The sequence below is a fragment of the Colossoma macropomum genome, unplaced genomic scaffold (genome assembly GCF_904425465.1).
Source record: "Colossoma macropomum unplaced genomic scaffold, Colossoma_macropomum, whole genome shotgun sequence".
Lineage (NCBI taxonomy): Eukaryota > Metazoa > Chordata > Actinopteri > Characiformes > Serrasalmidae > Colossoma > Colossoma macropomum.
Window position 1 is genome coordinate 33,636,175 of NW_023494789.1, and position 12,664 is coordinate 33,648,838.

General features: G+C 38.6%; 1 protein-coding gene across 6 annotated transcripts in view; it reads right to left on the reverse strand.

Annotated features, from left to right (window-relative positions):
- The window catches only part of plxnb1b (plexin b1b), a 111,589-nt gene that overhangs the window by 46,743 nt on the left and 52,182 nt on the right, over positions 1-12,664 (reverse strand). For 4 of the 6 annotated variants that reach the window (XM_036571061.1, XM_036571055.1, XM_036571056.1 and 1 more), the window contains one exon: positions 11,917-12,024. The exons of 1 other annotated variant lie outside the window; for it this stretch is intronic. The gene's annotated coding sequence lies outside the window, so the exon portion shown is untranslated. Of the gene's footprint in view, positions 1-365; positions 687-11,916; positions 12,025-12,664 lie in introns of those variants that run through there. One more of the 6 variants, XM_036571059.1, reaches the window with a different exon arrangement.

The following is a 12,664-nucleotide window of genomic DNA, read 5'->3' on the forward strand; positions in this document are numbered from 1 at the left end:
TTAAGTTACTAAGCACTACGACCACTAACTGCACAAGAATATAAACTGGACTGTTATGCCGATGTGTTGATTCCAATTAACAGAACCATCATTCTACACAGTGTAAGCTAGATAGCAAGACAGCTAACACTGACTTTATTAGCAAATATGACGTTCCGTTCCCCTCCCCCACCCCCTTCATTATTTACCAGTTATGCACCTTACTGTTGAAAAGAGAGAGTGAAAATGTTGGAAAATGAAAAAGTGAACATGAGGCTCTTTTCTGCTTAAATTTCCATGTCATCAATCAGATTACACCCTTCCAAGTGCTTTGTCCAGTGTGTGTGTTTTAGCCGAGAGTGGCGGTGATTTGATTGAATCTTTACCTTCTTCCTCTGTCACAGTCTAAGAGCAGGCAGGGGAGGGAACATGAGGCTCTCATCACTTTACTCCTTTTTTTTCTTAATCCTTCTCTCTTCCTCTTCATCCGGGGAGTATTTCTTTACCATTAACTCATTCCGGCTCTCAGAGAAAATGAGAGGAAAAAAAAGTACAGGTTCTCTTATTCAGAGCATGAACCTGCAGGAGGAGGCTGATTCCCAGAAGCTGATTACATAAGAAAGGCCAGGCCGAACTGGGATCTGAGTATGAAGGGAGTCAAATAAACCTTAACTGACTGAACTCTGTTAGTACACTGTGTGTACACAGGTGAGCGGAGTGAACTTACGGAATGCAATAACTCAAACTAAATCACAGTCTGCACTTTTAATAGAGAACAAAAATGTGGAAGTAGGGCTGCACAACAAATTGGATTTTTACCGTTATCATATGGGTTTTTTGTGGTAAACACAGCATTAAGGGCTGCGGTGACAGAACAGATCAACTTCTCATGCGCAGTGCCACAGTTATCACTCAAATAGCTTCTGAATCTTTATAAGAGCAGTGCTTTGCATCAGTGACACTTTGCATCTTTATTCAGCATTACAGTGCACAAAATCACACTGCAGTTCTGACACAGCTACTAGTATATAGATTTTTAAATTTTGCATAATAATGAATGCTGCTTTTGTAATTTTTATGTGCAAAAAGGAAACGGATTTCTGTTTACACAGCAATAAGTCTGTACGTCTGTCACATGCAGTCAGAGGTGCAGTATGTTAATAACAATTTATCACTTCTCATACTGTCACTGTGATACCTAACACCTTTTCCAACATCAGATTTTATGTTTCTTATTTATCATATCGTGCAGCTCTTGCGCGAAGGACAAAGAAAGGTTTTGTGTGTGTGTGTGTGTGTGTGTGTGTGAATGAGAGAGAGACAGAGAGAGAGAAAGCCAGAGTGAGACAGAGTGAGAGACAGTGGTCTGTGTCTGGGTTGAGAAGACCTGATGGAATGTGACTAATGACAAGAAGGGCAAAGCTGTGTTCCTGTGTGTGTGAGGGGGCTGGGGGAGGGTGAGTGGATGTTAATTACAGAATTTAGTCAGAATACCCCCTCTCCCCTCACTCGCCCACCAACTCCCTCATTACAGCACTGTTTATACAAATGACACAATGACATTCCTGCTTTCTAATTAGTGAGAGCCTAAGTAACACACACACACACACACACACACACACACATGCACGTGGCCTCCATGCACACTGTAAGACCCAAAGCGAGGGCCATACGAGCCATTAGTGATGGCTCGTATGGCCCTAAGGTTGCAGTCTGGAGACAATTTGTATTTCTTGTTAACCGGAAAAAACCCTCATGTAAATTTGTTTGTGTGTGCGTGTGTGTGTACATTGTGTACATACATGTGTGTACATACTGGTGAGGACTACATGTCCTCACAATGCTAGCATAACATGACATTTTAGCTCAAGTGAGGACATTTTGGTCCTCATTTCAGCATCGTTGTTTTAACCACAATTGTTTTTTTTAGAGGAAGTTAAACAGCAGAAAAATTGTCTTTTGGATACTGACATGAAGGTTAGGTTTAGGTGTAGGTGTAGTATTACTTGGCTACAGTAATGCAAAAATCATTAAAAACCTACGGAAGACCTCACAAGGAATGTAAGACAAGATTGTGTGCGTATTAAGATATATGCATAAGTTACAGAGAGGGGTAAATATAACATCAGGAGTCTTATCCACCCTTATTAGTGTGGTGAGTTTGCCCAGACAGGGAATCAAACTCCAGTCTGCCGCTTGGAGGGCAGCAGTATCACCCGCAACACTACACCTACTGCAGACTTGATTATGGATTGTAGCCTAATAAGATTTTAAACACATGCATGTTAGTTAGATTGAAATATTTTCTCTGTATGGCGCACAACATGCAAATAATCACAAATACAAAAACCAATCACCTATGTTGTTCTGCATTCTTCCTCTTCTATTCAAAAGACAGTTACATTGAAAATAACAATTTTGCACGTCATTATTACGCTGTATTTACAGTAGTGTGTACAAGAAGATGTGTAGAATAAATAGCCTCTTGTAGTAGATATCGTGTTCATGAACCATGTGCATTAAACCCTATGTATAGGAGCAAGACAGTGAATTATGACAAGGTGAAGTAAAGATGAACTAAACTGCTGCTGTATTTTAACTAGCTTGGGCTGCTGAAGGGTCTGTTAAGTGGTGGCAGTCCAATGGGTGTTTTTACCCCATATGCAGAACAGCAGAGGGGGGAGTCACAGTATTGGGAGGGATTTTTGGTTGTCAAATGTATTCAACATCTGGCTAAAATGCATCTCAGACCTCCTGAAGTGGTTTGAGCAATCAGACTTAAATCTGTTTTAAAAGCATCTTGAATGCATTTACAACTGCACTTTTACATGGATAATCTCTATCCAGGCATAACCCTAATACTCAAGAGGCATGAAACTAGCAGGTGTAAACAGGGTTAAAGTCATCCATTCACACAGGTCACATTTAAGCTAACAAATCAACCATACGTTTAAAAAATACATTCATTAAAATGTACCTTCTTGATGAATCAGTAGTGATTAGTTGTCAGTTTAAATATAACACATCGTCACTGTCAAAAAAAACCATGTATTTACAAAATGGCACATTTACAAAAGACAACGTAACTTTCTTAACTTTTAAGATAAGTTAACAACAACAAGATTTGGTTCGAAATTATTTTGATTTCACAATGCATGGACAAAAGTACAATTTTTAAAATAAAGGGAGATACACAGGTTTGACAGGATATTTTAAATTTTCCTATTCATTCAGGCTGTCCAATACTGACATAAAATGGGACAGCATATCGGATATCATGATGATAATATGAGAAGCGATAAATTCTTATTAAAGTAGTGTGCTTCTGACTGGACGTGATTGAAAACTATTGACTATTGTGCAAAATAAAAATAAATACTAACTGCTTCTTACATCAGAACTGCAAGCAGATTTTTTTGTGCACTGAAAGGCTGAGAAATAGCCAGAATGACCTCAACAGCTCCTTATATAAAGGCTACACAAATAAACACAGAGAAACACTCACCAGGCTTCTAATTGTTTGTGCCAGCAATGTAGTGATCAGTTCTGGCTTTGCAGCTCTTATCACCGTGTTTATTGTGGAAACTCATATTGCAATAGTGATAAAAATACATTTTATCGTGCAGCCCTACACTGTCAGAAATAAAGGTTCTGTGATGTACATTTTTCGTTCATCAAGGTACAAACAATGTAAATGTTCCCTCAAAGGTACAACAGTGGTTTTAATGTCCAGTTGTGTACCTAAAATAGGTTTTTCCCCAGTGCAAAAGTACGTATTTGTATCTTTTCATGACCTAATGTTTTACAGTATAAAACAGAGAATATATATACACACACACACACACACACACACACACACAATATATATATTTTGGTCCATTCATCATGAAATTTACACACTATATAAAGAGCAAGAGGTATTTTCAAATTGTGCCAAAACCTGGAAAACAACAAAAATAATGGAGATACAAGGTTTTCTTCCTACAGTAGAGTATTTCAACACTGCCCTGTGATAGAAGTCTGTCTATCTGCTTCTGTGAGTTTATTTATAGCCAACTCCAACAGAGGCCACCACACACGCACGCAGACAAATTCCTCTACAACTGATAACTTAGGAAGTGTTGGGGACATGAGAGAAAGCAAAAGGGAGAGAGAGGAGATGGATAAACAACAGTACTTTTTATGATACGCTACATTTCTCTGGAACACAAACAACTAATCTCTTGTCTGCTCCTAGTTTTGTTTTCATTTGGCAGAAGGGGGAATTCTGACATTTCAACTCTGTTTCTGTTGAAATCAGTTCGACTGCAGTGATCACTTGGGGCTAGAAAGAGGCAACCAGGCAAACACTAAAGTCAACAGGTAGAACATTAACTGGAAAAATAAGCGGCCAAAATCTTGCTCACTCAGCTGCGTGTCCTTTCTTCTGTTTTCAGCAGCGTGGCCTAATGACTCTTCTTCTTGTACTACAGCTGCAAACCTGATGGAGCATAGTGTGAATTTTCAACCACGTAAACATGTATTTCATCTCCAGCCAGAGACAAATTTCAGTGCCAGGCCCATCATTTATGCAGCAGACACAACTGTCCACCTGCATCCTTCAAAGCTTCAGGTGATCTCAAGGGCTAAAAACAGACATATCTATCCCGCTGTCTAGCCATAATTGGTCTTTTCCTGACCACAGTGGGGGACAGGTTGAGGGAGGGTGTATAAACCAAGTGTCTAATTAAAAGAGGGGAACATGCTGTCATCTTGACTCAGACTAGAATTTCTAGGTGGTTTGAGAGACAAACACTGCTACTGGATTGTTAAAGGATCAGTGCTAGGAGTGAACACAGGAATCTCCGCCTGCTCAGACAACAGCATGGACATTACAAATCACACACAAGCATATAAACAAACTAACAGACAAAAAAAGAAAAGGACAGAAAGACAGAAGAACACTCAGTACTGTAGAAAAACTGTCAAAGATAAAAGCGCCAGGAAACTAGGGGTGGGCCATATGGCAAAAAATATTACAGCACGATACTAGTGTTGTTGTACTTGAGTCTGCTTTCAGTCTCAGGATCATAAATTAATGGTCTAGTCTCGGTCTTGATATCATTTGGACTTTTGTTTCAGGTTCGGGTTGATATTCAGTTGACTTCAGATGGTGATACTGAATAGGTTTAAGAGAAGGAGACACAGAGAATACCCACACCATCATTTCCTCCCAAAACACACACACACACGCAGACATATATATATATATATATATATATATATATATATATATATATATATATATATATATATATATATATGTATATGTATGTATGTATGTATGTGTGTGTGTGTGTGTATTTTTTATATTCTGAAAAAAATCTTCTCAGCCATCTCCTTCTCTTGGTTCAAGTTGGTGAAACCTACTGTGAGAAAGTTAACAACGAACAAAAGCCAACCTAGCAAGCATAAGTGAACTACCAAGGGCGTTCAATCATCCATTTGTTAGGCCAATCAGCCACGCCAGCTTTCGCTTGATGCACATTGAGCAGTACACGATTAAGAACATACCCATATTTAAGATGTCGATAAATAAAAGCTGGATAACATTTTTAAGTGAGCCATAGACATTATGGCAATAGTCTACAGCATGACCTGCATACGTGGAACCTGTTTCCCTTATTTCTTTTTGCTCGTGTTACTGTGTATAGTTCTATTTCAGCAGCAGCAGCAGGCTGGGAGTGTTGGACTAGACTGTCAATCCCGTGTGCTCATCAGAAATCAGAATATCAGGACCACACTCAGACAGTTCTCGGACAGATGTAATTAGTTTTGCGGGGCCACATGTAATCTTGTAACAAAAATGTCTGGGGACAATAAAAAATTGTGGACTAAATGTGAATGGGAATGTAGAATTATTAGAGTGGACACACACTGAGTGTGAATTTTCTAAACCAATTCAACATATCAAAAATGTTGCATTCTTCGACGTTGTCAATTGAACAAGCCTGTTGTTATCCCATGCATGTAATGTAAGTCAGCATTACTGAAAAGTTTAAACTTAATTAAATTAAACTAAAATGAATGTGCAGAGAACACATTACTTGTGGTAAAAATAAACATTTCCCCTTGCAAAGGAAAAAAGGCTTGTTTGGCTTGTGTTATCATTGTATTCCAGATGTTAAAAGAGCATGGAATAAAGAAATTTAGAGGCGGGGTTTTAGAGGGAGCAAAAGCATGCTAGTGACTGATTTTGCCGCAATCCAGCACCAAAAGTTTAAAAAGTCATCCCCAGGCATGTATTCTTGTTATGAGATCGCATCTGGCCTCGCAAGGCTACGGTCTAATAAGCTATTTTTAAGTCGTGTTGCGTTATGTTTCTGTCTTGTTTCTTTTTCTTATTCAAACTTAGCTGGATGTCTAATATAATACTTAATTATAATATTATACCAACATTTTTAACATCTTAATCTGAGTTCACTGGTACTTTAAGGCAGAGCATACATAACAGACACTGCATAACAAAATACAGAAAGCAAAAATGACTGTTGTTTACAAGTGGCCTGTGAAGTATGTGTAAAGAACAGAACGCTTTGTGTCTGAAACATGACCTGTTAGTTGACTTTTGACCTCTAAACTGCCCCTCCGCTGAGCCCAGATGACACCGATCATTCAGTTCCTGACCCCCTTAAAGTTCAACAGAGCTGCAAACTCCCCACTACAAGAAAAACCTCCAATTTTCTCAGAAAGTCAGAGAGGTGAAATAATGTGATAACGTGGTATAATAAAGTAAGTAAGAGCAAAATAAATTCTGTCAGCATCAATCCACAGACATATTTTCCTGGTATATGGCAATATATTTAACTATATATTTATGCATTCAAACCAAACCATTCCTTAATTGTAGAAATATGATTCTATTCCTGTGGCATTAGTGTTTATGCGACCCAGTAGCTGAGAGGGCCTGCTAGTCATCAAATAAATCATAAACCTGATTTTAAACACCTTATTTGAAGAGCAGCCTTCCCCAAGTACCTAGAAATCAACTCAAAATTGGATGCTTGTTACTTAAGAACCACATTAGACAAATATGAAACAGTTAATTACCAGAGACAGACAAGCTCTAAATAAAGTGAATTTACAGTTAGTCTACAAATAGCTAGCTAAGCATCATTCATTCAGAGCAAGAAAATACACTTCCAAATGAATCGTCACATGACTAGTTCTGTCACAGGGTTCAGCTTAAGTTTAGCCTGTTAACTTATCATCATTAGATTCAGTGCTAAATACTATAAAATTTCCATGAGTCATTATTCTCTGGGAAGTGCCAATTATTCATTGCCCTCTTTGCCGCCCTTTGCCTACAACCTGACCAAAGTCTTAACAACAACGTGGCCAGACCTGTCGACAACCTTGTTTGAGATCCTCTGATGAAAGCCAAATTGCATGTTTTTTGTGTTTAAAGTATTTGCTGTAGGCTTACTATCTAATGTAAAAAAATCACCAGAAAGCAAGAATCCAAGTCTCAGAAAATCTCTAAAATGATTCTGGAAGAAGATCCACAGACCACCTGCTTGAATTTGGAGAATTTCCCTGTTTTTAAGTCTCAAGTACGATTGGGATTGAAATGTAATTCAAGTTTACTCTGACAAAGTGGAAAGACAGTGAAATAGCCTTTTTAATGCTTAAACACATAGTGTAAGTGTATGGGATTCTTTTTATTTTGGGATTCAACACTGTCAGAAAAATGGTAATGAATATGTACATTTTTGTTCATCAAGATACAATGTAAATGTATCCTTAAAGGTACAGCAATGATCTTAATGTCCAACTGTGTACCTTGAAAAGATTTTTCCCCAGTGAAAAGGCACATATTTGTAATATAATCATCACATTTTTTAAAACTGAAAAAGAAAATTTAAAAGTCTAGTGTCAGAACAGGATATGTGGAGTCTGAAAAAACAGAACTGCAATGGAATATGGTACAATTAAGCTCCCTAACAAAAGACACACCCTTGAGATTACCACAACAGTGGCATTAGGGGTGACCGTGAAAATATAGTGCCTTTTTCCCAAGAGTGTGTGGCACTTTTTAATCTTATTTTGCTACATGCTCAGGTTTCTATTTGTACAATGTTGTGGTAAAGCAGAATCAAACACTACTGCACTGCATTGTGGAACAATGACATGGTGACGAAGAATTTATATCCTGAATGCTGACAACACTTTACAGTACAGAAAAGTACTTTTTGGCAGTAAAAAAATCCTGTGAGAGTCGGGGTCTTCACAGCAGCAGTTAGTTTAATATTAATGTTAATTTTCATTACAAACACAGCCAAACTGCTCTGTCAAATGCTGACTATCAAAGCCCTAACTGTCACTTCAATTTCCATCAAACACAGTGACAACGTGTATGAGCTGATGAGCATGGCAGAGTGAGGGAGAGCAGAGATTACCCTTCATGACCTACATTTCTCTGGGCCAACTGAATTTAAAAAAACTAAAATAAAAACTTGAATTTCAAGGCAAGAACTAAGGCTAAGGCTGGTCTGCATGGAGAATTCTCCGACATGCACATGCATGCACACATGGATACACACGCCTCAGTATGAAAGGAGTGCATTGTTCGCCTAGTTGCAGGGTTTTATAATAGGTGGATATAGTATAGGCCTTTAAAAGCATGCGGCTTTGCATTTCTCTAGCCATTCAAAACATGCCCTGTCTCTGCCTGAGTCTCTCAACCACACACAGACGCTGATCTCTGAGTTTATGGTGCAGAGCGTGGGAAACTTTGGGTACAACTGCTCGACACTGTGTGGAGATTAGGGATGGAACAGTTACAAGTTTTAATGATATTTAACCATCTATGATGCCTAATTATAACCATGGCCTGTAAACTGCGGTAATTCTAATAAACGTACAATTATTTTCTTTTTAAAAAGTCACAGTGAAACTAAGCCTACTGCTACATTTTCCATGCAAAACACACCACAGCACGTTTACAGAGTTGTAATCTGAGCAGTAAATAGTAGAAATGCCAGCGAAAATATCATTGTTTTTAATATCATTGTGTTTTAGTGCTTTCTTAATATCCTCAATATAGTTTAACTAAGGATCACCCTAAAATCTCAGAATCAGCTGATTTAGACTGAAAACACATGATCAGTAATTGGCCAATTTATTATTTTTATTCTTATCTTTGTTACAATTTTATGCTGTAAATAAGGCATTTGGTAACTTGGTTACCACAGGAAGTGTTAAGAGGCAATAATGTCAGTAGCATAAACAGTTGGCTGCAAGCATAGGAATATATTTTAAGACATGTTCATAATTTAAAAGCAGAGGAAAAATCAGCAGTTTTGTTTTGAATGAGTAATGCATAAACTAATGGATTAACTAACGGATGGACAAACTAATGGATTAACTAAAGCTAACTAGTACAACACTGGATAATTATGAGAACTCATCATCTTACTAGGTCTTTTCTTCTTAGCAGACGATGAACAGACATCACCTAGAGCAGTTAGCCGAGCTGGAATAAGTGCTACATTTGCCTTCTCAATCATGTCATTAATAACGCCCTTGGCAATGCACTCAAATTAAGGGAACTCATGTTTTGGAGTGGCACAGTAACTTGCTTACTTAATCATAAATATAGGCAAAAATGTAACATTTTACAGTTCTGTTAAAACAAACAAAATAGCTTAATTAAATTGTTAGTCTCTAAATTTCTCCGCCTTGGCACCTCTAACAGTAAACCGCGTATGCATGTCATGGCCTTGGTTAATAAAAGGGTGAGTTTTGGGTTAAAAACAAAAGGCTAACAAAATTCGACTATAGGCCAATTTGGCTATAAAGGAACTCTGTTGTTCATGAAAGGTGAATTCCTAATTGTTACAATACTGCAATAATACTGTAATAATACCATGAAAACATAATTTTAGTCACAGGTGTCATGATATGGAAATATTGTCTCATCCATAGTGGAAATTCCACCAAACTCCCTCTAGACACTCTCTCTGTTTCCGTTATAAAGTCTATGATGTTTCTCTCTCTCACACAAAGACACACACACAAAACAGAGAGAAAGAGAAAGAGAGAGAGAGAGAGAGAGACAGCACAAATGAGAGTGATGAAGTGAAACTGGAGGAGAGAAGAAATCATGTTCATCTCAAGTAACAAATGAGGCAAAGCCTTCAATCATCTCACAGATGGCCAGTGGGAGACAGGAAACAAAGTTAATAAATGCAGGACTGGTTAAGAGAATGAACTTGGGATTGATGACGCCGTGTGTGTGTGTGTGTGTGTGTGTGTGTGTGAGTGCGTGTGTATGCATGTGTATGCGCGCAGCAGCCATGTCTCCCTACTGAAATTATAGCCTGCATTCTTTTATATGCCACTCTCGGGCGCTGAAATATGTGCCCGTTAACGGTAAGAATGCATAACAGCTCCTGCCACACAACTGGAAAATATGAGCATGGAACAGTGTTGGACCATGATGGCCTCTGGGCTGTTAGTTAAGTCAACACCACAGCACTGCACTCATATTACACCACTGCATGTCAATACGTCATCAGAGAGAGTGTTCCGATAGATTAACTATATTTCATATTCACTACACTGTAAACTACCTCTAGGGAATTTTCCCACTGTATATCAGGAGCAGACAATGTAACGATATCATTGGTATTGAGATATATTGCATTACAATATGCATTTGTGGGCATACCTTGTATATTTTCAGGTCTTAAAGAACACTGACTAACCGCAAATGTAATTACAAAGAAGGCATCATTAGTCCTGTTTAACTGGATTTAGTGCAGTGCAGCTCATGAAAGATTGAATAAAATGACTGTATTCATAGTTTTCTGCAGTATTTTTTAATTGAAGGGTTTAAATATTGTAATGCATACAGTTTACCATGAAAACGTCTTGAAGTATTGGTTGTACCTTTGCCATATCACCCACCCCTACTGTATATTAAGGAATTATATTTTTTTTTAAAAATGCAAATAGTAGATTCTTAAATTAAAGAACCGCTTTCAAATATAAACAAGCTCTACACAGCTTGTATGTCCAACTGGTTCGGTTAGAGAACAGTATGAATATTCATTCATATCAATTCATTACAAAAACAGCCAGTAAATGAGAGATGGTAATATAGCCTGATGTTTTTTTTCCTCATGAGAGTGAAAAAGCTTTCCTCTACATGTTTATGCATCAGGTCCTTTACCCAGGGCATAAATTAAATCTTTCAAAGTTCTTAAACAAAGAGCGACTCGCTTTCATGTTGATGAGACGGGTTTAAACAGGGCTGTGATCAAAGAGAGAGAGAGAGGGGGAGAGAGCAAGAGAGAGCAAGAGAGAGGGGGAGAGAGAGAGAGCAAGAGAGAAAGAGCGAGAGAGAGGAGAGAGAGGAGAGAGAGGAGAGAGAGAGGAAGAGACAGAGAGACAAAGAGAAAGAGGGAGAGGAGAGAGAGAAAGAGCGAGAGAGAGAGGAGAGAGAGCAAGAGACAGAGTGACAGAGAGACAGAGAGAGAGAGAGACAGAGAGAGAGAGACAGAGAGAGAGACAGACAGGGAGAGAGAGAGAGAGAGGAGAGAGAGAGAAAGAGAGAAAGAGAGAGAGAGAGAAGGAGAGAGAGAGACTTGCTTTGAACACTTTGAAACTTGCTTGCAGGCTAACACAAAAACCCAGTGGTTTTCTGCCTGAATGGAGGCTCAAATCTAATCTACTATATATAATTACACCACGCACACACACACACACACACACACACACACACACACACGCACACACACACACACACACAGCACCTGCATTGTATGACGTTACATCGTTCCTTTCGGTTCTGAATCTGCACAGTAAGACAAGCCATGTCTTTGTACAGTATGTGTCAGAGTGAAAGTGTGTTTGTGAGTCTTTCTGTGTAGGTTTGTTCAGAATTAATGTTACCTGTAGACACAGTGTCAGATCGTGGGGGCGTGGATGGGGGTTTTGTAGCTCATGAATGTTGGGAATTCCCTCCTAGAGTTTTAGTGTTATTGACGTTCCGCTTCTATCCTGGGAAAATGAAAACACACAAACAGTTCACTACACCAATCTGCTACCAACACAAAAGAAAGACAAAAGAACAGAGCAAATAAAAGGTCTACATTAGACGAAGAGTAAAGGAGTTGGAACCTGTGAAATATGCGGTTATTTGGTGTCAGTATTTTCTAAAATTATAAATAGTATTGACGTCATAACAAATCTCCAAAATGATATCTGAATAGGAGAAAAGAAAATTTCTTAATTTCAATGTATGTTAATGTAATGACAGTTTATTTTTTTCCCCCTACATTGTTTTTAGTCATGTCCAATTCCCAACAACTGCTTGTCAGTTCTTCCCCATCACACAATGTTATCACGCTGGGAAGTTAAGGGCTCGCACATGCTTCCTCCAAGAGGCATGGAACTCCACCGCATCTGCTGCTAATGCAATGTCAATGAACAGCTCAACACGCTTGGAGGAGAACATTAATTGCAAATTCTTTTACATCACCAAAAAGACGCCTGTGTTGGCAGGCACTGTTCTGAGTGATGGGGGACTAGGGAGGAGCACCTACCCACCCAGAGAGAGCTTTATTCTCACTTGGACTCCTGGCTATGGACAGCTGTGACAACACCAGTAATCTAACTTGTGATTTTCTGATGATATATT